Raw genomic sequence first — 27,208 nt, 5'->3', positions numbered from 1 at the left:
CTCCCTGCCAGGAGTGTTCTCTGAGTACAGAGCCAGGAGTAAGCATGAGAACTGCTGGGTGTGGTCCAAAACCAAAAAATAATTCATTCTTTGGCCCTATTTTGGGTACAGGTTATTCTTTTTCTAAGTCTATATCTAATAATTGTTCTTTGCTGTTCAAAAGCATTTCATTAGAACTTTTGTGCAATTTTGTGAGGTAATCTGATTTCTTTTGAGATGGTAGATTTTCTGAGTCCTCTGGAGTTAATAAAAGCATGCTAGTTTTAATTTTATATCTTTCCAAATCATTAGAAAACTCAGTCCATTAAGAAGCCGCCTGCCATATTTTAAGTAAGACACCAAGATAACTTTTCATAGTTCAAAAAAGTCAACTTATATGTTAAAAATTCAGAATATTTGTGACTTTCTGTAGGAATTTTTATAATAAAATATTTGGTGAACATATTTAGTTACAAACTAGCCTCCTCATTTTAGATGTCTTAAAAGGGATGCTAATAACATTAGAAAGTAATAATAAGGCAGCTGAAAAATTGGAAAGCCAATGTTTTAATTTAATTGTATTGTTTACAGAGCTGAGTGAAATTGAAAAAAGAGCAGTTGACTTTTTATCATGCCCAAGAGAACATATGGTGTTAGTCGGGATAATCTCATGAGTCTTATTAAAGAAAGATTATATGACTGTGCATTGAGTTTTGGCTCAATTCTGTCTACAGTTAACCCAGTCATAATTACTTCCTCGCTATAATTTAGATGTTGCAACCACCATTAGTTACCCAACTAGACACTGGGTTACATATGGACATATTTGTCTTCTGGAATTCACGACATGATTTTTCATTTAAAAATATCTTTTACTTGGTTTAAGATACCAACACCATGTACTGAAGGCTACTAGCATACTAACTTGAAGGCCAACTCATAAAAAGGGATCAGAAATATTTATTAAATTCCTAGAACTATGAAGTCAATATCTTGGGTATGTTTTTATAGAGTGTTGTTGAATAAATTACAAATGCAATTTGCTAGTATCTTTTACCTATGTTTCATCATTTATAATCATATGTTAGCTCTTAAAGATTTTCAAACCTACAAAACAACTTTGGGACAGAAAGGGGAGATAAGTTAGGAGCTATGAGGTATGCGGTTTGTTTAAAAAAATAATGATGGACTCAAAAGCCAACAGGTTGAAAATAGAGATACTTAGATTTTGTTAACTTTGAAATGTTTTTCAACTCTGACATTCTGCCTCATTCTCTGTTCCTCGGTTCTGTTTCTCTGTTCCTCTGTTCCTCAGTTCCTCTAGCCCTAGAGACAGGTCCGGGATGATGTTACTATTCTCCTTTGTTCAATTAATTTATCCTGTATTTGTTTATTTCCATTCTAATCTTGAAATCTAACTTTAGGTAAACCTGGGTGATGTTCTGGATTTGCTGGAGTTTATAAAAGGAATCTTTGGGCTTTCTTCTAGTCAGTCAAGTTCATTTTTTTTTATCTTTCACTAATAGCATAAAAATAATTAATTACCCTGTTTTCACTTATGCTTTGAAACCAGGGCAGTGAAAAAAATTTCTCCTAATATTCTAACAAAGTTTTCTTCTGCTGGTGCCATTCAACTAGCAGTTCTGTTGGAAAATAAGAAGAAATTGACACATACTCTCATAGAATATGTGTTCTATGACTTCTACCTGAAATATCCAGGCTCTTGGACCAAGCCTTACTAAGGCTCTTCTCTGGGATCAGAGGTTAGAACACACTCCTATCTTTGGAAATAGGGACATTCTTCTTTTCTGAGTAAGAATTTCTTTCCTGGACGCAAGGCTTGTTTAAATAGTATCAAACTGTGTCCATAGTAATTACATGTTCTATTTGGATTTTTTTCCCTTTTTTCTTTTGGTACTCTGGTTTTGATGGAACAATCTATAAACTCTTTTAAAGCTTGATATTACTATTTTATGAAAGGAATAATGTAGTATGTGGAGGAAGGGGTGGTAAGGGAGAAAAGAGAAAAAGAGAAAAAAGGAGAGAAATACTTTAACTGCCTTCCATGTCCTCCTTCTATTTGGAGATTTATGATATGAATTACATAGGGTGGAGGGTACAGAAGGAGATTCTTATTTTACTCCTCAAATCTCATGAAAAACATTATTTTTGTTGAAAGTCATATATACAGAAGGAACTGGGTGAGTAACCCAGAAAATCCTAGCTTTTACAGTCTTGGCTCTGCTTTTGGACTGTTTCCTTTGGGGCCAAGACTCTAAAAGCTGTCTAAGACCAAGAAACCAACATAGTTGCTTGGTATCTAGTTTTTTTCATTGTCTTATTCCAAGAACTTACTGATTATAAAGTGGAAAATTTGAAATAATGGTGGTGGGAAGGTGTAAAAGAGGTGGCATTGGTGTTGGAATATTGAATGTAATAAATTATTGTGAACAACTTTGTAAAAAAAATTAAAAAATTGTCAATTGAAATAAAATCATTCTCAATTTTATAGTCATCTGACAGAGTTCCACCATAAGGCAATATATAGGAGAGAGTTAGAGGGAGGTGATACCATTGAAGAGACACAGAGTGGCAAAATGCATTCAGAGACAGAACCCAACATTCTGCTGCCTACAAGAAACTCATCTCAACAGCCAGAGCAAACACAGACTCAAAGTCAAAGGATGGAAAACAATCCTGCAAGCACACAGCTCCCTCAAAAAAGCTGGGGTGGCCATACTAGTATCCGACAACATTAATTTCATGTTGAAAAAGATTAGAAGGGACAGTGAAGGCTATTTTCTCTTCATCAAGGGATACATACAACAGGAAGAAATCACACTCTTAAATGTATCCGCACCTAATGAGGGAACAGCTAAATATTTAAAACAACTGCTAATAGATTTTAAGGAGGACATCACTACCAACACAATAGTACTTGGAGACTTCAACACCGCCTTATCACCTCTGGATAGATCAACAAGAACAAAACCCAGCAAGGAATGATTGGCTTTGAAAGAAGAAATAGAAGAGAAAGGGCTTATGGACCTATACAGGGCCTTACACCCCAAAAAGAAAGAATACACATTCTTCTCCAGTGCGCATGGAACATTTTCCAAAATAGACCATGTGCTAGGACACAAAACATACCTCAACAGAATCAGGAAGATAGAAATAGTATCAGCCATCTTTTCAGACCATGATGCACTGAGGATAGAAGTGAATCACACAAAGACACGGAGAATCAAATCAAACACCTGGAAATTAAACAACTCGATGCTGAACAATGAGCGGGTCAGGAATGAAGTCTAGAGGGAGGTGATGTTTTGTGCTGGATAATTCTTTGTTGTGGGATGAGAGCATTCTGTTCATTGTAGTATGTTTGGATTATTCTTGGTCATTATTTGCCAGACACAAACAGCACTCCCTACGCATGCCCCCAAATTGCAATGATCAAAAACTCCTCCAGACATTGCTAAATATCCACTAGGGAACATAATCTTTTATGGTGGAGCACACTGCTTTTTTTGACAAATCTTTATTTTATACCATTCTATCACATTTAACAAGTAATTTGTGCTATATTAAGTTAATATAGCTATATTAAGCTACATTTGCTATATTAAGCAAGCTAATCCATCCAAAATCCGCTTTGTAAAATTAATTGTTAAAATTAAGTGCACCAAATGCTCATTTGCCAAAGGTTAAATGACAAATAAGAAATTTACTATACATATCATACCCAATTTATTAAAAGTCATTTTAAATAATAATGTTCTTCTTGAACATATTAGATACATTTTAGATTTGTTTAAAGCTCCTGATATTTATTCTCAAAATTACTTAAATATATTAAAACTATTAGTTCTAAACAAGTATTTGGCATAGAAATAAAGCTGAAAAATAGGGGAAATAGAGACAGTACAGGGGTTAAGGTATGTGTTTTGCATATGACCAATCCTGGTACAATCCCCAACACCACGTGGGATCCTTGAAGTCCTTGAGTATTGCAGGAGAAACTTGAGTATTCCCAGGAGGCATCCTTGTCTCTTCACATGGAATCTCAAGCCTTGTTGACTGAGAATCACAGAACATCAACTCCCTATCCATCCCTCCCTCCCCCCAGCGCGCGCGCGCGCGCGCGCGCGCACACACACACACACACACACACACACACACACACACACACACACACAAATACACATACCAAGTGAAGCTGGAAACATTGCTAATTGTTTTGTTTTCAGAGAAGCAATGTCAGGTAACTGACTTAAAGTTTGACCACATCTTTTTTTGTGACAGTCAAAGTGCTGTCTGTCTTGTAAGAAGTCGTAGTGAGCATGAAGATACTTGAATAAGACATTTTAAGAAGGGGCCAGGAGGGTGGTTGGGAGGGGATATTGAGACAACGGTGAAGGGAAGTAGACACTCTGGTGGAGGGTGGAAGGTGTGATGTCAGAACATTAGAAGCATGAAACGCTCTCATTATCATATTGAAAATCACACTATTTTAAATAATAAATAAATGAATGGATGAATAAAAAATAAATAAGAAGTGTCTCTTGAAAAGAATAGTTGTCCTTGGAACAAAGAATAACAAGCTATCTCATCTAAGTTTGTATTTATTTACATAAGTTCATAAGGCAAGCATTTATCAGAAGTATTTTATAGTGAAGATCAAGGTTTTTGTGTCACATTAAAACAGTAACTTGACTTTTATACGTTACCTCCCCAAATGGAACACTTCTGCCTTAGTCTCCTTAATTGACATGTTGTTTACTTATTAAAAGTTACTTTGGGGACTGGCAGTCCTCAGGCGTTACTCTTGGCTCTCTACTCAGGGATTACTTCTGATTGACTTGAGGCTGGTGGGTCATATGGGGTGCTGGGAATTGAATTAAGGTTGCTGAAAGCAAGGCAAGAATTATATCCATGATACTATCTCTCCAGCCTAGCACAATATTCACATTGTTTTTCCCCAGCAAAGGATCGTATATTTGGACTAGTGAAGCAATATGATGCTATACTTGCATTCAAGCTGATTTATGGAGGTTTTCTTTGAGTTTATAAGGTTAGGAAAAGTACAACTGAAGAGCTATAGAAAGAAGGTATATTATTCTCTAATTCATTGTGCCCTGAAGAACCCCTTAAATTCAACTATTAGTTTAACGCTTTTGAGTAAATTAGAAAGATTAGGAGACATAGATCAGGAAACCATTTTCTTTGAAAAGTCAGCCATTATTTAGAAAAGGAATTGTAATGGGGATTTCTTTTACATTTAAGTATCTTTAAAGTTTCCAATACAACAAAGTATTCAAAGTATTAAGATTATCTAGCTGTCATCTTGGAGAATATTTTGAGGAGAATCATATAGCCTAGGGCTGGAGTGATAGCACAGCGAGTAGGGTGTTTGCCTTGCATGTGGCTACCCAGGTTCGATTCCTCCGTCCTTCTCGGAGAGACTGGCAAGCTACTGAGAGTATCTAGTCTGCAAGGCAAAGTCTGGCAAGTTCCCGGTGGCATATTCAATATGCCAAAAAAACAGTAACAACAAATCTCACAATGGAGACATTACTGGTGCCTGCTCGAGTGAACAATAGGAAGGCAGTGGTACAGTGATACAGTCTACAAGACACAAGTTATATCAAACTATTCCTCATTCATAACTTACAGTCTTCATCTGTATTACCCAAATTATCCCTTTCTCAGATCCTGGCAACCACTATTCTATTCTATTTTTTTCTAGTAAATTGACCTTTTTTTTAAAAAAAAATTCCTCTGACTAGCTTATTTATATTAAATTGTCTAACTCATATATTTTGTCACAAATGCAGGATATTCTTTTCACACAAATAGCAAGCACACACATATTTATATGCATAAATGATATCATATCATATATCATTGTCTATTTCCTCACTTGAGTGAAGGTTAATATGAAAGTCCATGGACATAAACCTTAATTCAAAAATTTTGTAGGTCTCTTATTGGAAGCCTTGAATGTTAGTAGGCATGGGTGACGGAAATAACAATTGGATAGAATGCTCCAACGGTATTTTAATAAGTTGATTCAGCTCAAATCCATCTACATGGAGTATATTTTAAAATTTTTTAAACTTTTTTTTGCCCTTATTGGCAAAATTTGGAGACAATTATTGGATGTGATAATATTTATTGATTTCATTTCTTGCTAGTGTATTACATGTTTAGAACTATCATAGAGAAATGTTGTTTTTCATCCTTATTGGATATAAATAATATTAACCATAACATTTTTTTCTTGACATGCTTAGATTCATCTTCAGAATCCTTTTTATCAGAGTACTTTTAGCAGTGACTATCAAATTATCAGAGTTGGCACCAGAGTTAAAAGTTCACCCATCATTTCTGATGTTTGGATGTCAAGACGTATATACGATATTATTGATGTCGTTCTCTAAGAAATCTATATTTTATAGTACTCAAAAAATTTCTTTTCAACTAAGAGCCTGGTGTTTGTTATTGCCTCTTTTGGCATATGCTTTGGAGAACACTTGGCTGGAGATGAAATAATTTGGATGATTTCCCCTGATATTATACATTTTCTCATTTCTTTCACTTTGAAAACCTCTAATCTTTCATTTGAAAGTGGGGAACTTCAAGCACTCAATAAATACTTTCTCGCTTGACTTGCTCCAAATTCTCACATCATCACCAATAATAAATGTTATTTCTTTACAAATTAGTCTTCATTTTAATGAAAGAATATGCTATTATTCTCTTAAGGAGGTCAAGGGGCTCAATTTTAATGGAGAGATACAGAGTTGAGAGGCACATGATTTTTCTTTCACAGTTTTGGAGTATAATACATGATGCATTGCTTCCTCATGTTTGAAGTAACAAAGGCTAAGTTTTAGAAACTGGGAAAAATAACTTTCATTAACTGCAATTACATGGAAATATTTCCTTCAAAATAAAATCTATAACTTCTGCCAAAATAGACATTCTCACTTATTGTTCATTTTTATACTTCATGTTTCTTCAGTGCAATGTTTCCTGAAACATTTTAACTTTGCTGTCTAGTTTTTGTAATCTCTTCATAAATATTTTAATAGATGTTATTCTATATACACATATGAAATATTTATTATATACTATATACACATCAGGTACTATATATAAATTTCAGATTTTTTGATATGCTACTGGTAACTGTAGTAGGTTTAAGTCTGTTACTATATCACTATAAATGTACTTACTAATTTATTTAGAGAAAAAACAATCAATATTCCAGGAGTAATAAGAAATAACTAGAAGATTAGAACATTTTTCCTTTTTTGGAAAATATAAAATGAATGTAAATGTATTTTTATTAGAATAACAACAGTCTATTCTTATCTCTTAAGTTAGAAACCATAAAATTAGTTTTGATTTTTCTATACAAATAAAAATGTAATATGGTATTAAAGTAGTTTTATATTTAATTTTCTAATAGGTCATGCTACAGGTCTGCATTCTTAGTAGGGTCATTGTCAGTAAAATCTTTTCTCTTTTTAAAACATGTTGAATTGATTTTCTTATTATTCTAAGTAAAGTTAATTTTATTCCTATAAAACTTCATATCAATTAGTCACATTTTTAAACCTGGAGAGAATTTTGAATTCCTGCCTTATTGATGTAGATCTTGAAAATATTGGTTTTCTGAGATTATATAAGCATACTTTACCTTCATACAAATCAGCAATAAACGCATGGGTTATGATAAGGCCCAGTACAAGTTCTAAAGCACAAATATTCCTGCAGTCAGGCACAAATTTCTTTCACTCTGACAAAACCTAAATTATCTATAAATTTATTTTGAAGAAGTTTGAAATGTTGTAAGGCATTCTCTCTTATTTACAAATTTTGTTTTTATAAATTGTAAATAAAATTACTTTGGAATACCTTCAGTTTAGACTTGGGGATAGGTTATTTTCAGTTCTTAAGAGGTGGCAAATGAGTGTAAAGCATCTTCCTAAGAAAGAGTCAGTGTATCCTAAGCTGGATTGACAATGAGTCATAATAAAAATGGAACACACAAGAGGAAGCCATGCACTCAAAGTAAAAGGCAATGAAATCTTCAACTAAGGTCTATAGAATAAACATGAGAGAATAGTGCATAGTGAAATTAAGAACAATGAAACTTCTTGACGTTCAGAGTTATTTGAGGATGTTACCAGATACCAAAACTGATGAATTTGGGAGAGATATTCATTTAATATTAAAATATGCTATATTGTATAAATAAATACCTCAGCAGTTTTCATTTGGTATTTCATAACCTTATTTGTATGGAATAGAAAAGATTAAATGTCAATGTTAGTTTTTGTGAAATAATAAAGACAGACTGCTTTCTTATTCATTTGTCACTGTTACTGTTCTCCTGTTGTTCATTGATTTGCTCAAGCGGGCCCAGTAATGTCTCCATTTTGAGACTTGTTACTGTGTTTGGCATATTGAATATGTCACAGGGAGCTTGCCAAGCTTTGCCGTGCGGGTGAGATACTCTTGGTAGCTTGCCGGGCTCTCCGAGAGGAGTGAAGGAATCAAACCCAGCTCGGCCGGGCTGGCTGCGTGCAAGGCAAATGCCCTATTCATAATGTGTCAAATCACATCTTCCTTCTTAGCCTTCACTTAACTTCCTTTACAGTTTTATCTTCAGACGAATATAACTAGTGAGTCTATAACAAAGGGTATCATAATTAAAAGGAGGGCACGTTATTTATACAGAAATCAACAAGAAAAAAAGAGTTCTGAAAACTATCCTTTCAGTTAAAAGAATAGAGAAAGAAGTGAAGTATAAGAAACAAAATATAATGAAGAAAAGTCAAGACTGATTTTTTTAGCAGAAGAAAAGTATCAAACATGTAAAATATTATTTAAATCAGATACTTAAATTTTTTTAGAATTATATTATTGACTCCTTTGAATTTACAGTAATAGTTTTAAAAGGAAAAAGAACAGATTACTGGGGATGGAGTGATAGCACACTGGGTAGGGCATTTGCCTTGCATGCGCTGACCCGGGTTCAATTCCCAGCATCCCATATGGTCCCCCGAGCACCATCAGGAGTAATTCCTGAGTGCAGAGCCAGGAGTAACCCTTGTGCATTGCCAGGTGTGACCCAAAAAAGAAAAAAAGTTCTCAAAACACAAAAATCAAAAACTAAAAACTAAAAACCAACCAGATTACTGTAGGCAGTCTGTCTTAAAAAAGGATTAAGATGAGTGGATTGACAGGAATAATTAAAATTCAATTGCTAATACTTTAAGGTAATTTTGAGAGTTTTTGGGCAGAATGAAGGTTTAGAGAGGGAAGCTGAAGATGCTAAAGTGTTTTTCTACGTAGCCTAATTGCAAAACAGAGGCATTTATGAAGGATAAAGGAGATGGAATTGAAAGGACAAGGAAAATTTCTATCTTTAGGTCAAAGGATGTTTTTTTTCCCTGAGACAGGGCTAGCAGAAAAGACATATAAAGGACAGCTGTACCAGACAATGGCAAAGAACTTAAGAGCTCTCATTTTCCAGAAATTTCCGAGAGAACTTCCACTAATTTGAAGCTTTGTTTTTCAATATTCACTCACTCATCTTGTTATACTCATTTAGAATTTTTCTAGTTCATACTCTGTGTGATAATGAACTTAACGTCTCTATATTCTGTTCTTTGAATCTCCATTACAGACAGGTACGAATAGATATTACAAGCAAAGTTTTATTTATTTGAACCAATTCAATATAGCAACTTAAATATGGGGTGATTTCAGGGACACTAATGGGCCTCTGTGACCCTGAAAATCGTTTTATGAGTCAAGTAGAGAGCCTAAAATTTTATCTTTAAGACTTTACCTTTTAGTGCTTGCTTTGGCAGCACATAAAATAAATTAGGACATTATTGAGATTTGCATGGTATTTATGACTGGATGGCTTGTAAATTTGTGAAGTACTCCATGTTTTTTAAAATTCGGTTTTGTTTTACCAAGTCTTTTAAAAGTAAAAAATTCCTTGGATTTTAACCTTTTATAATTGGCCACAAGTGGCTTTTATTTTTATAGGTATTTATTTAGGATTGCACTTCTCTTAGATTCTTCTTTTGTTTGTTCTTTCCTTTTTGCCCTTTCTTACACTTTTTCATTGATTTCATTCTGTATGCCTTTACTCCTACTTGTCTTTCTCCCGTCTAGCTTCTGCAAATTACAAGGCTTTATGATGTCCCAAATACAATGTGAAACTGGGGTTTGGGATGAATATGAGTCCCCAAATCCCTCAGAGTCTACAAAGGAATGTTGGCTTTAATTTAATAACAACAGGTGAAGTAAAAACTAGGGTAGAGATGTGATAAAATCAATGACCTCGAGCTCAGGACTTGTAATGAAGGTTAAGAGTACTATGTCATGTAGAAAATGCTAGAGTATTTAAAGAAAGGTAACTCAATAGATAAGGTAAGTCAACAGATAACCTTGTAGTTAGAGTGTAGTGTCATGATGCGAAGCACAGACTATGCTGGTTTTGTTCTAAAGACAGAATTGGTAGGCAGTTCCTAAACCACAATACTTGTTTTTTGAGCTACAATATTATTTTTTGCCTATCAATGAGCAATCAACATACAACAGTACATGAATCCAACCCAAGGGTAGAAAAATATTTCAATAAATTATGTCTCTATTTTCAAATAATAGCATCATAAATCTGCCAAGCTGATTTTGGAAGCCAGAATAGTCCATATAAATTGATTTTTACAAGGAAGGTTTAGATCTAATCTTAACTAATAATGAACTTCAAATTGTTGTTGTCTTTTCTCCAGCAGTTATCCAAATAAATATAGATCATTTATATTTTGACTTTTCCTCATGACTTTCACTCTTAGGCACTGGAATTATTGTCTATGGCAAAACACAAAAAGGGGAAAGGGAAGAAGGGGACAAGGAAAATAAATTTTTAGTCCATTTTTTACAAAACACCCCACTTCTATTCAAGTTTATTATTATTTTCACAGAGCTATTCAATGGCATGTTTGGAATACATGTCATTAAAGTCCAGAGGCAAATTAAAAATATAACATCTGAGTTTAATAATAATAATAATAATAATAATAATAAAATCTACTTAGAGCTCCAGAAGTCAGTAGAAAGAGAATTTCCTATATCATCAGCTCTTCTTTGTCTTCGTGGTCCTAACTTAACCCTTTTAAGGCCAATTAGATTCAATGTATGTAGCATGTAGCCAGTGACAGATGAATGTTTCCCTGACTTTGAACCATCCTCCATATTGTTGATTTGAGAAATTAAACATAAGTTCCTACTTTCTAAATGTCAGCAATGTGCCAGTCAATACACAGATTATAGAATTGGATTATTAAGAGATTTCTCTAAGAAATAAAATTTGATTCAAAACTGACAAATTATGGTGAGAAAAAATTAAGCTGTTTTCAAGAAGTTAATGCATTAAGATATCCTGTTTAATTTTCCACTATGTGGCTGCAACTAAAACATATTCTAAGTGATGATGGTCAGTTAGAAGGAGAGGAATAGATATGGAAAGATTTTTCTCATTGTGGGGTATAAAGATACGTAGTAAAGGGAACAACAAATGGCCAAAAACATCATAACTGGAGAGTTGGTCTACAGAATTGAGCTTACCAGACGGTGTGTCTGTGGGGGGGCTGTTGGGGTGTGTGTGAATGGGGTCTTTGGGACATTGGTGCAGGGAAGTGGGTAGTCTAGTGATAGGAGTGGTGTTGAAATGATGCATGCATGAAACTATCATTAACAGTAATGTAGATCACAGTATCTCAGTATAAGTGAGAGGAGGTGAGATGTTCTGCTTAAAGATACAAATCAACCTACCAAGAAATATCAAGTTACCACATTATTGATAATATTGACTTAACATATCATATTTTTAAAGGACTTAAAATAATTTGACATATTAATATACCCACTTCATCTCTTTTTACTAGCAATTTAATTTGTTGAGCACTGATGAGGTGACAGATTCTTTGCTGAAAACATTTCTAGTTTTTCTGTAAGCTTTGAAAATATCCTGTAAGCTAAGTATTAATTTCCTTTTAATAATAATTTAATGGGCTGTAGTGACAGTACAGCTGGTAGGGCATTTGCTTTGCAAGCGGTCAATATGGCCAACCCAAGTTTGATTCCTCCGCCCCTCTCGGAGAGCCTGGCAAGCTACGAGAGCATCTCGCCCATGGCAAAGCCTGGCAAGCCCGCACGGCAAAGCCTGGCATGTCCGCACGGCAAAGCCTGGCAAGCTACCTGTGACATATTCGATATGCCAAACACAGTAACAATTGTCACAATGGATGACATTACTGGGCCCGCTCGAGCAAATCGATGAACAGCGGAAGGACAGTGACAATGACAATAATTTAATAAGAAAATTTCTCTTTGGAACTGTGTAAATGCTGGGTTCAGATGTGACAGGTGTCAAAACACCCTTTCCTCGAACTTCCCCCTGTACACAAACACCATCAGCTCCTAACAGGCCGGACATTTCCTGCTTGCTAGTTATCTTTACAAATCTATGTTTGTCATATTATGAATGTTGAATCAGGGATGCACATGAAAGAGACCGAAAAGACATTTATGCACACCCATAACGGTAATGCTAAAAATACGATGCTTTGTAATTTAATGTTTCTTAAGAATCATCTTCATAAATTGTTCTGAGATCTCAATTACCAGCAAAGTTATCTTTCCCAATGAAATCAATAACAACCCCTCAAATTTTAACAATAAAATAATGGAAGATTGTGAAACTCAAGCAGCTGCACATACCCCTGAATGTGGCCGCCACATCAATGACCTAGAGCCTAACTCCTTGCCTTCACTAAGAAGCTCTGCAGAGACACCAAACTGCAAAGCCCAGGTACTCTGGTGTTGGGTGGAGTACATACAGAGTGGGAGTGGGCAACTTCTTTTCCCTGGAAAAATCTGGAAACTCTGGCAGTCACAACCATCTCCAAAACCACCACCATGTGGACTCACCCACTGGCCCTGCCCTTCAGGCTCATAAACTAAATCTGAAGAGATGCAAGTCAAACAGCTGAAATTCATGGACACACTGGTCCCCCTGGCAGAAAGCTCTGGGGGTGCTCTGGGGAGGCATTGGGGGGGATGCAAATCTTCTCCCTGCCAAAGCTCTGGCAGCCACACACATACCACCACCATGAATGCTACCATGTCAACGACCTATAGCCTAATTACAATGGATTCTCTAAGAATCTTTGGAGACTCATCACAGTTCTACAGAATCTAAAGTTTCTGGACCCCATGGCCAAATATGCAGCCATGCAACACCTTCAAATTTCACAGTACTGAAATTCCCTTAGGAGCACAGCAAGTTAGATGAGAGAAAGTAGTATAGAAGCTAATCAAACTCAACAAGCAAAAATGATAACACAGAATGCTCAACTAACAATGAACAGCTTAGTAAATCTTCAGATAAAGATTTAATAACCCCAGAGTGATATATTGTAGGACAACACTGTTTTATCCTTCCTGCATAGCCTCAGGTAGTTTAGATATATTGGGTTGCTCCCATCACAGTGTTCCTATTCCTTTGTGTTTATTTATAATTTCTTTCTTTGTGCTCTGTTGACTTGTAAATATTGTTTTTCTCTTCTTCCTATATCCTTTGTGTAGTTTATTCAGAGCAATGTCCTTTTTGTATGGACACAAGAAAACAGTATATGCTATGCTTTTGTTATGTGACTCTCAGTGATATTTTCCTCCTGGGCATCTGTTCTCTCACCTAAGCCTCAGTTGCCCTTCTTCCTAGAGCCTGCAAAAACCGGGTGCTGACAAGAGACTGGATGGAACCAGGACAAACGGTAAGCTATGTGCTACCGAAATGGATATTGAAATGGGCCTGACCAAAGTGCCATAATGATTAACTATATGTTAAGAGCTTGGTCATGAACAAATGTTGTCGTGATCCAAAATGTAATAACTAGATTTGGACCCTGCTAGGGTTAGGAATGATTAATCTGTCCTGAGCCCTGTAGTCTGAGTCTTTGGCAAGATGTTCCCAAGAGAGCTGCCCTACAAGCCTCAATGTTTTCTCTTACTGTGTCCATTCAGAAATAACTAGTATTGAGATGTTGATAGAGTTATTGAACTGATGAAAGAAGAAAACCACCTTAGGAGGTATTTTGCCCTTGGGCAGTCAGGAAGGGCTTTGGAATACCTTTTAGGTGGTGTTCCCTTTGAACTTGGTGGGCCCTTGGGAGGGGCTTTCTTATGTTGATTTTGCTACCTGACTGGGTGTAGTGTGGGCCCAGAGTTATGGGGAGTTGGAGAGACAAGAGAGCTAGAGAGAGGAGAGAGAGCAGGACAGCATGATGAAGTGTAGACAGACTAGCAAGAGGGACAGAGAGAGAAGGTTGTAGAAGAAGAATACAGGAGCAGGCATGTGGAGTGAAAGAGCCCAGGCTGTGAGATGGAACATGGATTGATCAGCGGGAGAGACAGGAGGAGATGGGAATGAGGGGCAGTGTGAGACTAGAATAGGAGGCTCAGAGAGACTGGGGCAGGTACTTGGGGAGAATGGAATAAATAACATTTGATCAACCAACCGGCTTAGCCCTCCACCATCTCCTCCACCATCTGACCCACGGCCTGGCTGCCCCAGCTGGGGGAGCAACCCAAGGCCCACCCAAATCTGGGCGGCTAGGGGAAGAGCAGTTGGGGCCTCTCCCTGGCCGCTCCCTGACTATATTATACAATATATGACAATTTCATAAAATTTCCTTTTATGGAAGTATTTTTGATATTTTAGCCATTTGATTGCAACACGCAATATGAAATAAATTATTGTATGCTTGCTAAAGGGACAGGCTCTGAGGGTGGCTGGGAAAATGAGGACAATGTGGAGAGAAGGTCACTCATGTGGAGGGATTGGTGTGAAAGCATCAAAAAAACATCAATAACTATATTGTGAACAACTGTAAATCATGACTTTTAAACAAAGAAAAAAATTAAACAAAATAGTGGAAGAAAATAGTGAAGTGTGGTGAAGAACTCATTAAAGATAGTTAACTAATCATGTTTACTTTTTGCTTCATACCTAGGCTCTAAGATTTATATTTTGTATTAAATTATAGTACTTGTATTTATCTTAGATTGTTGGAAAAATAGCTATTTCCATTATTTAGTCACTGTCATCACCATCATCCCGTTGTTTATCCATTTGCTCAAGTGGACTCCAGTAATGTCTCCATTCGTTCTAGCCCTGAGATTTTAGCAGCCTCTCTTTATTCATCCTTCCCAATGGTGCTGCATTGGAGACTCTTTCAGGGTCAGGGGAATGAGACCCATCATTGCTACTGTATTTTGCATATCGAATATGCCACAGGTAGCTAACTAGGCTCTGCCGTGAGGGCAGGATACTCTCGGTAGCTTGCCGGGTTCTCCAAGAGGGAGAATCAGACTATAAGAGTACTTACATTTTTGTTCTTAATTTCATGTTCTACTATAGGCATTTGATTTTAAGCTGTCTCACATAAAAGACTAATACAAATAATACAATTAAGAAATGAGAGTTTCCCATAGCTTAGAGGCCAGCCGGGCATTCTAGGGGAAAGGGCAGCTCAGATAGAGAAGGGAGCACCAAATAAAGGGTGTTTGGAGGATTCTCCCAGGAGGGGAGATGCATGTCGAAAGTGGACTATGGACTGAACATGTTTGCCACTCAATGCCTCTTTTGCAGACCACAACACCCAAAAGGAGAGAGAGAACAAAAGGGAATGCCCTGCCACAGAGGCAGGGTGGGAGGGAGGAGATGGGGGGTGGGAGGGATATTATCCATGGTGGTGAAAAATAGGCACTGGTGGAGGGATGGGTATTTATTTGATCATTGTATAATCAAAACCCAAGCACAAAAAATTGTAAATCTACAACTGTACCTCATGGTGTTTCACTAATAAAAATTAAAAAAAAAGAAATGAGAGTTTCTATTTACTTAATTAAGTACTTCATTTTTTTCTGACAAATTTATTTTCATTAACTACCCATTCCAATCAAGCTCTGTCTAACGTTCATTGATTTAAAGAAGGCCTTTGATTCTGTTGAGACGGGAGCGGTCATGGAAGCCCTAGCCAATCAGGGCGTACAAACTCAATACATCAGGATCCTTCGTGAGGTCTATTGCGGATTCACTACCAAGATCTCACCATTCTACAAAGAAGTCATCATCCATATCAAGAGAGGGGTTCGGCAGGGTGATACCATTTCACCAAAACTCTTCAGTGCCACCCTCGAGAACATCATGCGACGACTGGAATGGGAAAGCATGGGACTGAAGATAGATGGTTGGCAACTACCCCACCTCTGCTTTGCTGATGACATCGTTCTAATAACACCAAACATCAGCCAGGCGGCACAAATGCTGACTGACTTCGACCGTGAATGTGGAAAGGTCGGACTACAGCTGAATCTTACGAAGACAATGTTTATGAGAAACAGCCTTGTTCCTGATGCTCCATTCGCTCTCAACGGAACCACCATCTCCGAATGCAACAGTTATATATACCTAGGTCGAGAAATCAACATGATGAATGACCTGGCACCTGAGTTGCGCAGGAGGAAGAGAGCGGCTTGGAATGCCTTCAAGAATGTTGAAGAAATAACTAAGAGGACAAAGATCCTCCAGCTACGAGCACATCTCTTTGATTCCACTGTTCTTCCTGCATTAACATATGCCTCAGAGACCTGGACCCTACGAAAACAGGATGAGAACGCTATTCAGGTCTCTCAAAGAGAAATAGAAAGAGCTATGTTTGGAATATCACGATTCACTCAAATGAGAGATAGAATCCGGAGTTCTGATCTTCGTCAACGCTCAAGAATCAGGGACGCTGTCTCATTTGCCAAGACATAAAAAATCAGATGGGCTGGACACGTAATGAGGTTTACAGACAACCGCTGGACTAGAGCCATTACTGATTGGATTCCATGGGACATCAAAAGATCACGTGGACGCCCACCTATAAGATGGTCAGACTTCTTCGTCAAGACCCTGAATGATCGATTTGAAGCTCTGCATGTTCCTAGAACGAACAGATACCATTGGGCTATGCTAGCACGCAACCAGGATGAATGGAGACGTTACTGGCACCCGCTCGAGTAAATCAATGAATAACGGGGGTTAAGTGATTAAGTGATTAGTGATCCAATCATTCACATGTTTTTGATTATTCTTTTTTTTTTTGTTCCATGTCCAACAGTGCTCAAGATTTTCTCTTGGCTTTGTGCTCAAAAATCATTCAAAAAGCTTATGGAACCACATTGGATACTGGTTATAGAACCTTGGTTGGCTGTGTGCCATTCACAATCCTACCTGCTGTACTATCTCTCTGACCTCTTTTGGTACTTTTAAAAAATATCAATTTTTCCCTTCTTTCACTTCTACCTGGAATGTTTTAATCCAAAACTTTTTTTGACTATTGGATGGCTGAAATTTCTCCAACTTTCTCTTTTAATTTAAAGAACTGTGATTAAAAATTATTAATAGTTGAAATGTAGGCACATTACATTCTAGCACCAATCCCACCATCAGTGTCAACTTCTCTCGACCAGTGTTTCTAAGTTCCTTCTGCCTTCCCCCCCTCACATCACCCCCAGCCTGCCACCTTTTAAAGTTTGGTGGTTTTAGTTTGGATCTTATATTTTCAGTGTTGTTGAGTCTGTGTTTTGCATGTCTCTATAACACTCTCTGACATTAACAGATACTCAAGCTACCTGGTTCTTATTCCCCTTTCCCATTCTTAACCCCCCTCAATTTATTTCCTTCTGTATCCTTCTCTTCTCTATACTCTGGGGTCAAGCATGATCAAGGCATCTCCCTTTAAAACATGATGGACAAGCTAATATATCCAGTTGATCTTTTTATTCCCAATATCTTTTCTCTTTTTAAAATGGGGGCTACATGCAGTAGTGCTCAAGGCACCTTGAGGGTATCCCAGGAGATGCTCAATCCTGTGGAATGCATCTGTTTGATATTTGTCTGAGCAGTTCTCATAAGTAACCGAGGTTATACCCAGTGTGCTTTGTGAGTTTTTCAGTGCCAGAGATTGAATTCAGGACATCACACATGCTAAGTCCAAGTTCTAAGTCCAAGTTCTAGCAATTATGCTATCATCCTGTCCTCATTACCACCAATTCTTCATCTTTCATCTATCTATCTATCTATCTATCTATCTATCTATCTATCTATCTATCTATCGATCTATCTATTGATCTATTTATCTCTCCTCATTTAACATCACCTTATTATAGTTACTGTTTACTTTTGATTTAATGAAGAACAAGACAAAAATGATGAATAAAATTGATGAACTGCAATGTTACTTTTGCAGTGTTGAAACTATAAAAGAAATATACACTTGGGATTATAGAAATGCATTGTGATCTAATGCAGGTAGGGATCTTCAAGCTCAATGCTATTGACTGTCTCAGATAATTATTTGTTGTTTGGTGTGCTGTATTGTGTATGTTGAAGGGTGTTTAGCATTCCTTCTATTTACCAAATGCAAGAAGTATTTCTAATTGTGACTACCCCCAAAATTAATGCCAAACTTTTTTTTTTGTGGGAAAAATATTCCCCTCTCTAGTAGATTATCACTGTTCAAGACTAGTCTGACTGGATAGGGAATACATGTAGTGTGAACAATAGCTCAAATCTGGAAATAACCCAAGTGTCCAAAAATTAATGACTGGATAAAGAAACTATGGTACATATACTCAATGGAATATTAATCAGCTATAAGAAAAGAGAACGCCATGAGATTTACTGCTACAGAGAGGCAAATAGAGAGTATCACAGTGAGTGAAGTTAGTCATAGGAAGAGAGACTGACACAGAATGATGTCTCTCATATGTAGGATATAATGAAACATAAAGGGGTAAGAATGAATACCCAAAGACAATGGAGACAAAACAAAAACTGGTATTCAGTAGGAAACATGACCTTTGAGGGGTCTGGGGGATAGGACAGGGAGGGGCAATGTCTGTGGTGGAGGGAAGCATTTAACTGGAGAAGAAGGTGGAGCTGAAAGATGGTTAAGCGTTGCATATGAAACTGTATCAGCAACAGTAAATCAGGTTGCAAAAACATTATATGTATATATATATATATATATATATATATACACACACACACACACACACAGATACACACACCACACCTTAAAGCACCTCCCATAAAAGCACTGGGAACAAAGTGGGGAGGGAGGCACTAGTGGAGTGAAGTAGATACTGCTGAAGGGATCAGTGTTGAAACATTGTATGCCTGAAACCCAAGCATGAATAACAATGAATAACTAATTTCACAGTGACTAAATTAATAAGAATTGAAAACAAAATTAAAATAAGTATAGGACATGGAAATCTAAATTGTGTATAATTTTCCTTTTTTTAATTTATCATACTGGAATATTTATCATACTGATGAGGCAAAAGATGCTCTTGTTCTAAGAAAAAAATGCTTAGTGTGAAAATGTTTACCTGGAATATACCATTTAGACTGAGAAATGGAGGATCAGTAGGAATTAATAGGCATTAGGATTGTGAAAGAAAATAGACAGGCGGTTTTGGGAAATGAGCAAACCTTCTTGTTTCAAGAAGGAAGCTTAATGCTTAATGCTTCCTTCTTGTTTCAAGAAGGAAGTTTGAAACATGAAGCCAGCAGGCTGGGGCTGGGGGTGAGGTGGGGGCATGTAGGAGAGGTAACCTGGGAACATTGGTGGAGGGGAATTGACACTGATGGTGGGATCAGTGATGGAATATTGTATGTCAAAAACCCAACGGTGGTGGAGGGATGGGTACTCGATCATCGTATGATTGAAACGCAAGCACAAAAGTTTGTAAGTCTATAACTGTACCTCACGGTGATTCACTAATAAAAGATTTAAAAAAACCAACTATGAATAACTAACTCATGGTGCTTTAATTAAATAAAATTTTGGGAAAAAACCCTATAAGATAGAATTAACGTGCGAATTACAAGATCAGCGTGAATGACTATATCAAGTACTGAGAGCATGTTTACCACCAAGACATTAAAAGAGGCAACCATTTGTTCAGTCTGTTTGTGCAGATCATTTTCAGAATGAAATACACTGAGAAACATTGAATGGTTCCTTTTTAGCAGGAAAATGACAACCAGGAAAACACTTAACTACACTAATGGAAAGATAATGGTATGAAGGGGAAAATGGAACCAACAATAGTATCTTCAATAAATGAACTAAGGGATGGGTAGGTTTGTTGATAATGATTATGCTACATGTAGAGAAGTATTGTTAATTATTTAATAGCAGGTTTCAGTAACAAGGTTTTTCTGTCTTATCAATTTTGACATGTATATAAAGTTTGAAAGAGTCTTTGTGAAGATCTTTGTAGCAACCACCTACTCCTTATTACACTTGAGGTGGGCATGGTGTGAAGGTGCAACTTTCACTCTAAAGGAAAGCAGAGAAAGTAGTTTTATCAGAAGAAGAGGAAGAATGGGAAAGTTGGTTGAATAGGTTGAGAATTCAAGAATTTTCTCCTCAGAAATTCCCGAGTATACTTTTGGAGGTAGAAAAAGAAAAGAGTGGATTCTGGGATTAAAGGAGAAAGAGGCATAGATTTTTCTAAAAATAAGATCCTGTCCACAGCTTAGATGGGAATCCTGTCCATCTGGGCCATAATGAGGGAAGACTGGGAATGTGGTGCGTGGTAGATTAGTTTTAAATAACTTGTGATCCTTGGATCTCACCACAGGATCTGGAAATGTTGGTATCATGAAGCAAATCTTCACCAATGTCCACTTTTAAAATGGAATCTTGGGGCTGGAGTGATAGCACAGCAGGTAGGGCATTTGCCTTGCACGTGGCTGACCCCGATTCAACTCTCAGCATCCCATATGGTCTCCTGAGCGCCGCCAGGGGTAATTCTTGAGTGCAGAGTCAGAGTAATCACTGAGCATCACTGGGTGTGAACCAAAAAGCTAATAAAATAAAATAAAATGGAATCTTAGGGGATAGAGAGATAATACCAGGGCTTCGTGAACTTGATTTGAATTCAACATGCCTAGTTTTATCCACAGTGCCTCATATGGTCCCTGGCACAGTGGCCTCCAAGCACAAGCCAAGAGGAACTTCTGAGCACTGTCTGGTGTGGTCCCCAAACCGAAACTCAAACAATGTAATTGCTTGTTTTAACCTCTTCCTCTATGAACCATCCAGAAACCTGAAAAATAAGTCAGACTTTTACAAGAAATCTTTCAGACCTTGAATATAACTTTTGTTTCACATAAGTTTTGTTCTTCCTGAACTGCTCTTAGAGTTCTCCTGGCATACATTGTCATCTGCCTTCCCTTTACGGCCCGTATTGGCCTTTCCTCTTCAAATTCTACCTATTTTAAAAAGCCTACTTTGTATCTTGTCCTCTCAAAAGTATCATCCCAGACCACTAGGCCCACAGATCTTGTCTGCAGTACCTGACTGGCATTTAAAAACTATCTGGGGTTTCTTTTACTGGATATAGATAGCTCACAGATATATATATATATATATATATATATATATATATATATATGTCTTTTTCTAAAATTAAATAGACAATTTCTCATAAAAACCAGATTCACACTCTGTGACTTTTAATATACTCCCAAACCCCTAATACAGGATTTAACACATTAAAGCACTCTACTATTTGCTTAATTAGCTCACTGATAGAGATAAATATCACTTTTATGGGGGTATACAGGAGTCTCAGAGACAGTTTTATGTGCTGTGCATACTCAAGGTGTGAATTTGCCTGTGTATTCATTGTGTTCTGCACAAAGACTATGGGAAAAATTTGATCCACTATTTTGCTCTTTGTATAGAAGACCCCTAGCTATTTGTCAGAGGAATCAAACTGATGCAGACAGGCAACTTCCAGTCTTAAGCTTTAGCACTAAGGAAGCAAGAACAGGTCATCAGCACAGAGTAGTCAGGAATGCAAGAAATACCTGGCCCGCTAGACTCTTCAAGAGAAACTCTAAATATTCTGGGACCAGAAGGTAAAATAAGATAGTGAGGGATGTCATAAGAAGGTGATTTAGGTGACTATTATTCAACAGTGTGCCTTAGAATTATGCTCTAAAATTTTCAGTATGAACTGTTGCAAGGGACATTTTAGAAAACTCTCAGTTATTAATGGACATACTTACTTATGGGGAATGGGGACATTGGGTCACATTCAATGGATGATGCTCAGGCTATACTCCTGGCTCTCTGGTCAGGGGGTCTCTTCTCAAGATGCTCTAGGGATTAGATGCACTGCTGGGGGTTGAATGCAAGGCAAGAATCTTAATCCCTGAATTCTCTCTCGTCCAAACTTTTTCTTCTGTGGTCACAAGCAGAAGACATTTTTCAAAAAAGAAAATTAACATTTCCACACTTGCAGCTGAAAGCAATAGGTGTAAGGAAACGGGAGTTTGATCCCAACAAAGGAAGGAAATAAGGTGAGATATTCCTGCTTCTCATTCTTCTTCAAACATTATCAAACAAAATTATGACTTTGACTCTAGTTCTCAAAATGACACCATCTCTGCCACTTTCCTTCTCCTTACAAAAATGATAGTAAATTCATTCTCTTACCATTTTGTTGTTGGTTGCTTTTTGGAAATAGGTATAATTTCTCCAGGAAGGTGACAGAGTAGCGGGTCAGTAGAGTGGTGAGCCAGGTACCACAATGCTCTAATTAGGGTTGAATGATGCAGGACTATTTCATTGTCTTTCCAAATTGTCTTGCAATTATTCATCTTTATAAATAACACTCATATTTGGTAAGCTCTTCAGCAAGTCTGAAACAGAGATACTTCTTGTTTTCAGACTTGAAGTTAGTCTTCCCTGTTCTCATGGTCTAAGTTGGTTTCTACAGTCATGATTTAAATTTAAACCTATGACCAATCTAGAAATTATCACTTATTTGGAAAAGGCTAGTGACTCCATTTTTAACCAGATACGTGGGCATTTTGGAACCTTGTTGACTCGAATTGTACTACAAGCTAATTTCTAGAGATAATAAACCTCCCAGCTTACCATAATGCCTTCTAGCTGTCTTTCATATGTTAACCAGCCTAATACAGAGCCCCTCCTTCCAACCAATTCCTTTATAGGGAGGACCATTATCACTTACAGGACCACTAGTCACCTGTTCAAATCGCCCCACATAAGAAGACTCAGAGTTTATGATGCAGAGCCAATTGAAATAACTTACAATAGGCAATCCTAACTCTTCTACTCAGTTTCACCTATAAATTCCCAAAGAAACCACAATAAAAAAATCTTGTTCATATTTTCTCTGTACTCTGCCTCCTGACAATGGTACTTACTCTGTTTATGTATTATGGCCACTTCTCTTGAGGTCTATTACTATAACAGATTTTTGGTGGCATACAGCACCTAAGCTCTCAGCATCATCTAACCTGAATAGTCACTGTCACTGTCACTGTCCTCCCGTTGTTCATCGATTTGCTCGAGCGGGCCTAGTAATGTCTCCATTTTGAGACTTCTTGTTACTGTGTTCTGCATATTGAATATGTCACAGGTAGCTTGCCAGGCTTTGCCATGTGGGCGAGATACTCTCGGTAGCTTGCCTGGTTCTCCGAGAGGGGCAGAGGAATCAAACCCAGCTCGGCTGGCCTGGCTGAGCGCAAGGCAAACGCTCTACCACTGTGCTATCGCTCCAGCACAACCTGAATAGTAATAAAGCCTAATATTAAAAAAAAATGATTCACCATGATACACAGAGTTACAAAGTTGCTCATGATTGAGTTTCAAAAATACAATGTTACACAGCTAATGTGCAGTTTCCATCACCAGCTTCCTTCCTGTAGGCCCCCTTTGAGAGTCCCTTTCTCCTTGCATCTGCACCAGCACCAGTTTTTCTTCTTTTGAATGTGTATTGATCACTTGACATTCCATTACTCATTGATTTGTGGGAGACGGCACCAGTAACGTCTCCATTCATCTCTGTTGTGTGCTAGTGTAGCCCAATGGCGTCTGCTCGCTCCAGGAAAATGAAGAGCCTCAAACCAATTGTTCAGGGTCTTGATGAAGAAGTCTGACCATCTCGTAGGTGGGTGGCCACGCGATCTTTTGACGTCCTGTGGAATCCAGTCAGTAATGGCTCTAGTCCAGCAGTCGTCTCCAAATTGCATTACGTGTCTGGCTCATCTGATTTTCGATGCCTTGGCAAATGAGACAGTGTTCCTGATTTTTGATTGTCGACAGATGTCGGAACTCTGGATTCTTTCTCTCACTTGAGTGAAGCATGATATTCCAAGCATAGCTCTTTTGATTCCTCGTTGGAAGACTGAATAGTGTTCTCATCCTTTTTATAGGGCCCAGGTCTCTGAGGCGTATGTTAATGCAGGAAGAACGGTGGAGTCAGTCAAAGAGATGTGCCCGGAGCCAGAGGTTCTTTGTCCTCTTATCTATTTCTTCGATGCTCTTGAAGGCATTCCAAGCTGCTCTCTTCCTCCTGCACAACTCAGGTGCCAGGTCATTCGTCATGTTGACTTATCGACCTAGGTACACATAACTGTTGCATTTGGAGATGTTAGTTCCATTAGAGTGAATGGAACATCAGGAATGAGACTGTTTCTCATAAACATTGTCTTTATGAGATTCAGCTGTAATTCGACCTTTCTATACTCACGGTTGAAGTTGGCCAGCATTTGTGCCGCTTGGCTAATGTTTGGTGTTATTAGAACAATGTCATCAGCGAAACAAAGGTGATGTAGTTGCTGACCATCTATCTTCACTCCCATTCCTTCCCATTCCAGTTGTCGCATGATGTTCTTGAGGGTGGCGAAGGACAGTTGGGCATTGTGTATGCTTTTCCCGGCTTCTGCTGCATCTGCCAGCACTGCTGCTCTTCTCTCTTTGAGGTCTTCCTTGATCGCTTCTCTGCACTGCTTTGCGAGTTCGGACATTCTCTTGCGGTTGCCTGAGGCTTGTGTCAAGCCACATTGGCGAATGAGCTCAAGAGTTTTTGAAGATAGGCTTCTTTTTGTGGCTTTCTCTCTCTCGGCATTCCTCGCACAATCATGGGGGTGCTGAACCAGTTGATAGTATTCCTTGTCAATGTTGTCAATGACGGCATCTTCCCATGTTATTGCAATAGTGCCAAAGAGCTCCCAGTTGGTGGTCGTTCTGTGAGTTCTCTTCTTGATCTTTGCAGCCCTTTATCTCCACTCCGTGAAGTAGAATTTTGCACAAAGGAGACGGTGGTCTGATCCCATTTGGAATTTTGGGACAATAGCAGCATGGGTCAGGCAAAACCGTCGATTGAATATGATGTGGTCAGTTTCGTTGTGGAACCGTCCAGTAGGAGACTCTCATCTCCAACGTTTAGATTTGACCTTCTGGAACTGTGAGTTACCATGGATGGTCTTGGTCGACATGACGAACTCAAACAGTCTTTCATCCTGTTCGTTACATTTAGGCCATGGGTCATGATGTGGAGTTCTTTGGGTGACCTTCTTGGTCTTATCTTGTCATTAAAATCACCGACAATGGTCTTGTAGAAGGTGTGGTCTTCATAGAACTTCTCCAGTTCCATGTAGAACTTCTCAGTTTCTCCTTCATCATAACTGAATGTTGGTGCATATATAATGAAGATAGAAACTGCTGGCAGTTAGCCACATGTATTCAAGTGTAATCATCTGATTCGAGTTGTTAGGCATTTGAATGAATCAGTGCTTACACATTTTTATTACACAAACATGGCCAAGTTTGTGTTGACAAGGACACCACACCACCGACGCCTCTTTTGTTGCATGCTTCGAGGAAGAGTTCTTTCCTAGTGTCAAAAACGGCGTGATGTGATTGATGCCTTCTCGTCTCAGTCAGATCAATGATGTTATACTTGATCTTTTGCGCTTGCGCCATCAGGTCCTCAGTGGATGCATCCGATGCCAGCATAGATGCATTGAAAGTGCATTTTTGTTCTTCATTTTGGCAGCCTAATTCGGCCTTGAGATTTTATCAGCCTCTCCTTCCTCATCCTTCTTAATGCTGCCATATTGGTGGCTCTTTCAGGGTCAGGGGAATGAGACCCATTGTATTTACTGGTTTTGGCATATTGAATATGCCACGGGTAGCTTTCCAGGCTCTGCTGTGTGGGTGGGATATTCTCGGTAACTTGCCAGGCTCTCTGAGAGGGATAGAGGCTTTTAGGGACACCTCTAATTGCCCTTGCAGGTCTTCCCATGGGTCAAACCATATTTGAACCCTATCAAATATGGTGCGGCAATCTTTGGAATTGTGTATTAGTGTGTAATAAAAATGTGTATAAGTCTGTAATAAAACCTAATCTTAAAAATATGCAGCTATGATATTGAAACTATTTTATCCTGACCTTATGAAAATGTGACATTATACCATTAACCCATCTTTGCATAATGTAATAATCTTTCCCAAGTCACAAGTCTTCCTTCAACAAGCAAATCACAGAGAAGCTGGATGAATACCTTATTCATGGCAGGTTGAACTCACTAATTAGATGACTTTAGCATTATGTTTTCTAAAACTAGCTATGGAAAAATTTAAGGGAGGGAGAAATGACTATATTTTACTTTGGTTTAAAAGGCATTTGATGACTTTGGCATTTCTGGAAGGAGGAAAAATGAAACTTGGGTGTACTTTCAACTAAGTACTACTCACCTTGCACCAGAAAGAAAAAGTTTCAATGAAGTAGTCATTTTGGGGAGAGATGTAGATAAGGTGAAACAGACTGCAAAGAGACACTCATATAGCAGATGAAAGAAACCAGTTCAATCATATGGTCACTTAGCTCACTTTGAAATTATATGTTGCTCTTTTTTGTGTTAGCTGTAGTGGTAGGAAGATATTATGTCCCTGAGATAAACTTCTGGATGAATGACTCACAATTGCTTTGTGTGTAAAGACTCTCGTAAGACTTCATTAGGACCCAGTGTATATCCCAGTTATTTCTCGGGGGTTCATATGTTGATCTCTCACCAAACCATGTGTCTGTAAGAATTAAGAGTGGAATATTGTTTTCTTCCTGCTGTCTCTTATTAGCATGTGTCTATTATCTACAATGGTCTTTAGAGAACCTTCATTGTTAGTTTAGCCAATGGAGCTTGTGGTTAGTTCTCTAATAAGGATGCTACAGTACTACTGCCAGCTGTGAA

The sequence above is a fragment of the Sorex fumeus genome, unplaced genomic scaffold, assembly GCF_029834395.1.
Source record: "Sorex fumeus unplaced genomic scaffold, SorFum_2.1 ptg000129l, whole genome shotgun sequence".
In the NCBI taxonomy this organism is placed as follows: Eukaryota; Metazoa; Chordata; class Mammalia; order Eulipotyphla; family Soricidae; genus Sorex; species Sorex fumeus.
Note: the sequence above shows the minus strand (reverse complement) of the source record.